General features: G+C 51.6%; 1 protein-coding gene across 1 annotated transcript in view; it reads left to right on the forward strand.

The window, feature by feature from the left end:
* USP43 (ubiquitin specific peptidase 43) overlaps window positions 1-4711 on the forward strand; it is a 31571-nt gene that overhangs the window by 1434 nt on the left and 25426 nt on the right. The window lies entirely within an intron of this gene.

Consider the following 4711-nt stretch of genomic DNA (forward strand, 5'->3'; position numbering starts at 1 on the left):
CAGCACCACATCATCCCAACCCCTCACCCTACAGCACCACATCATCCCAACTCCTCACCCTATAGCCTCAGGGTAGCCCAACCCTGCCACCCCCTTAGCCCGTTTCCCTTGACTAAGGGTCTTTACTGAAATCCAAGGAAACTTCAGCCCCTGTGTGCTCTAAAAGGAGCTGGAATATCCCTCAGCTCACCCCTTTGAGGCACTTCTGCTCCTTGGCCACACAAAAGGGTTCTTGGAGCAGCACAGGGACCCACCTGGTTGACTCCTGTTCCCTGAGCAGGATTCTGGGCTCCTTTGGAACATGGAGCTGCCACTGTTGGCACAAGAGCAGCCCCAGAGTGGCTCTGGACAACAAATTAATGAAGTGACAATCCCATCCTGCAGGTCTGGGTCATCTCCTGCCCCACCAGAGGTGAGGGACAATTGGCCACTGGCTTGTAAAACAAATTGCTACAAAAAGCACATTTTGTGACAGTCAGACCTGATTTCCCTGGAGATCTGGGGGGGCTGTGGATGCCCTTGTCCTCCTGGATGCTGGGCTTGGAAATTTTCCCACTTCCCCTGGAGGTGGTGGTGCAGAGGTTCTGCATTGGCTGCAGTGGTGCAGTTACACTGTATCGGAAAATGGCTCAGAGTGTCCCAAACCATCCCTTTCTCACCCCAGAGCTGATTCCCACAGGGGCTGTCTCTGGGAAAGGAAGTGTCCACTGAGGGCTTGGAGACAGAGAGGGAGAGGAGGGAGAGGGACACGGGGTGGAAGTGACCAGCAGTGCCTCCAACCTCCCCGTTCTCCTGCTGCCTGAACCAGACATTTCTGTTCAAAGCCAGGATTCTGGAGCAGACAAACGCTCACCTTTCCTCCCTTCTCTCCTTTCCTTCCTCCCTGCCCTCTTCCCTCATTCTCACCAAATGCAGCTTCCAGAGCCTTGAAATGGGAAATCCGTCAGGCCCAGGGTGTTCTTGCAGTCAGGAAGAAGGTCCCGGTACATTTTTCTCTCCTACCACTGATAGATCCATTTTCATCCTTCCTTCATTTCCCTTTCCCAACTCCATGCAGTGATTCCCCTCCCACCCACCTGCTGCACACATGAACAATTCCTTGCCACTACACTGTCACCAGCTCCTCGTGGAACTCACATTTAATGTCTGAAGGAAGAAATTTCTGGCTGTAGCAGGGCCTTCAGTGCCACAGGAGGGGTTTTGCAGATGTTTTTTTCCAGTCAGACTCACAGCATTTATCAAAACAAATGTGTTTCCACACAATTTAGTCCCTGGAATTGCTAACCCTGGGAGAAGTGTTGATTTTATTTCCCCCCTGCAGAGCTGGGTGATTCCACAAGGCATCTTTGGACTTTTCCTTGGAAATGCAGCAGGTGTTGGGGCTCGTGTGGAACATTCCAGCTCTGGTGTTCCTCAGCGCACAGCTGCCCTGGGCTCAAAGGGGATTTGGGGATGGGCACTGTCCTGAGAGGGAATTTCCCTTCCCTGGAGGGGATCTGGGCCATGCAGCCCCTGGTGGAACTGTCCCTCCCTCCCTCCCTCCCATTTGTTTTCAGCACCTCATTGTAATTTATCTGAAAAACACAATCCCGGACTGGTTTGGGTTGGAGGGGACCTCAAATCCCACCCAGTGCCACTCCTGCCATGGCAGGGACACCTTCCCCTGTCCCAGGCTGCTCCAGCCCCAATGTCCAGCCTGGCCTTGGGCACTGCCAGGGATCCAGGGGCAGCCCCAGCTGCTCTGGGCACCCTGTGCCAGCCCTGCCCACCCTGCCAGGGAACAATTCCTTCCCAATATCCCACCCATCCCTGTCCTCTGGCAGTGGGAACCATTCCCTGTGTCCTGTCCCTCCATCCTTTGTCCCAAGTGCCTCTTGGAGCCTCTTTAGCCCCTGGAAGGTGCTCTGAGCTCTCTGTGGGGCCTTCTCCAAGTGAACACCCCCAGCTCTCCCAGCCTGGTCCCACAGAGTTGCCCAGGTTCTGATTTCCATGTTAACTCCATAATTGTACTTCTGTCCTGCCCAGGCTGTAGACAGGGATCTTGGGGCTGCTCTCGTTACCCCAGGAGCCAGGCATCTCCATTAAGGCTCTGTCTGCTGCCAGACCTCTCGTGGATGAAACACAGAGTCTGTGTAGGAGGTTAAAAATATCTCCATTCATTATTTACTCCTTACAGCAAGAACCTGATGCTTTGAAGTGTGATTATAAATAAAAACACCATCAGAAACCCTGCCTGCCCACCCCTTCCCCTGCAGGAATATTTGTTCTTTGTCCTGCTCTGATCTCCTGTGAACTCTTCCAGCTCACCTCCTCTAAATACATATTTTAATTTTCTTTCTGTGCAAATCTACCCTTTCTGGAAATGCATTTCCAGTGGTGCATACCCCTTTGCCTCGGCAGCCTTGGAGCTGCTCAGCTGTGACAGGGATCAAAACGAATTTTCTTGTTTATCCCAGTATTTATAGAGCTCACAGGAATGCACGTACAGATAATTCCATGTAGGTGGAAAAAAAGGAGCATCATCATCACCCCACTGAAGTGTTCTGCCACTCCTTCTCAAAACAGAAACAAAGGAATCTTCAGATCAGGCAGAGGGAATAAACACGTTCTCCTATATCTAAGGCAGAGCTCCTTTAAGGTTGACCCGACTTATTTTCAATAAACATCTTCCCCTCCCCCAGCAGATTGAAACCCTTTCTTTAAAGATAAACTCCTCCTGGAGGGCTGTGGATTCCAGGTTTAGAGTTTCATGGGGAGCCAGGGGCTCGTAATTCCCATTGTGAGCAAGGTTTAAGGGATAAAGGGTGATGGTTCACTAAAACACATCTTTGGAATGCCCCTGGACCCCTGGCAGTGCCCAAGGCCAGGCTGGACACTGGGGTTGGAGCAGCCTGGGACAGAGGAAGGTGTCCCTGCACAGGGATGGTGTTTGGAACTGGATGGGCTCTAAGGTCCCGTCCCATTCTGGGATTCCATGATTTCATGAGCCTGACATTGAATCCTGTACAGTTTAATGTGGTTTTTTTTCTGTCTTAATCCCCTATTCTCTCACAAAGTGAAGAACTGAAGAGAATTCCTTGAAAAAATTAAAGTATCCTTGGCAGTGCTGCAAACCCTCTCATTTATCAGCTGGAGCAGGGAGCTTTAATCAGAAAAATTCCATGGCCAAAGGTTTGATTTCTGATCCCACCACCTGCCCCAAGGCCACACCCAAAGGTCGTGGCAGGGGAAGCCTTTTCCAGGGAAAATTGCAAAGCTCCAGATCAAAAGCATCTGATGGGGCTGTGATAACAGACGACTCCTAAAATTCTGCCAACACCTCATAGGAAAGTTTTTAAGACATTGTTCAAGAAGGGTTTGTTGGTGGATCATGTTCTTGATTGAAGGAATCCCTTTGATCTCCTGCTGTTGCTCAGTACCTGCCTGAAGCTGCTCCCTGGCTGGTGTGCTGTGGCAGTGAGGCAGGAAATCCCTGCTGGGGGCTGTGTTTTCCACAGGGATCAATTCTGGCATTACAGGAGACCACGGAAATGCTGGAAACAGACCAAGGAACAAATCCCATGCAAGGAAATTACAAATCAGGAATTACTTTCTTTCAATATTCTTTTCTGCCACCCTCATTAATTCTATTCCTGTGTTAAGCAGCCTTGGAGCTGGTTTGGGTGCAAAGGGACCTGAGGGATCATCCCATCTCAATCCCCTGCTGTGGGCAGGGCCCCTTCACTGGACCAGGTTGCTCAGAGCCCCATCCAACCTGGCCTTGGAGGAGAGTTTGTCCCCAGTGAAAGTTGTTATGGATTTTATTTTATTTTATTTTATTTTATTTTATTTTATTTTATTTTATTTTATTTTATTTTATTTTATTTTATTTTATTTTATTTTATTTTATTTTATTTNGGTGCTGTGGGGAGAGGCCGAGGCCGTGCCGGGGCCGGGACTGCGGCCGCTGCCCCCGGGGACATCCCAGCGGCCGTCCCAGCTCGGGCCCGGCCCTCCCCACCCGCTCTGTCCCAGTTTGGGGTGCTGGAGGGGAGGGCAGCCGCTCTGCAGTTTCTCCCACCTCCCTGGCCTGTTTGCAGCGCGGGGCTCAGCAAACCGGTGTCGGCACGAGCAGGTTTTGTGGCAGTTCTGAGCCCAGGCCAAACCAAACACCGAGCTCCAGAGCTCACCAGAAACACCCTCAGATCCGCTTCCCCCGGGCCCCAAGGCCAGCACAGCCCTTCAAGCCATCCACGGAGTTGTGCAGCCCCGGTGGGTACCCAGGACTGCCTGGGATCCACCAGCACCGGGAGAGACTCCTCTTGTCCCCAGCTGGAAGTGCTGCCAGTGCTGGCAAAGCCCTGCCCGGAGTCTGTGGGATCCCCAAGCTCCACCGACCCTTTGCAGTGGTGAAAGGGATCCTTTCTTCTTGCCCCTTATTCCATTGTTGAATAAAGTTCAAAACTCTTGGAGAATTAAAAAAAAAAAAAAAAAAAAAATCCAGCACAAAGACACAGTGGGGGAGCAGGTATGTGTAATGGGATATAAAGAGATCTGTGTCCTGCTCTCACTTCCCTGGAGAGGGTCAGCACCCCAACTCCTTACCCCATGGCCCCACAGCACTCTAGCTCCTCACCCTGTGTTCCCTTGGCAGCCCAACCCCTCACCCTCCAGCACCACATCATCCCAACCCCTCACCCTCCAGCACCACATCATCCCAACCCCTCACCCT

The sequence above is a fragment of the Parus major genome, chromosome 18 (assembly GCF_001522545.3).
Source record: "Parus major isolate Abel chromosome 18, Parus_major1.1, whole genome shotgun sequence".
Classification (NCBI taxonomy): Eukaryota; Metazoa; Chordata; class Aves; order Passeriformes; family Paridae; genus Parus; species Parus major.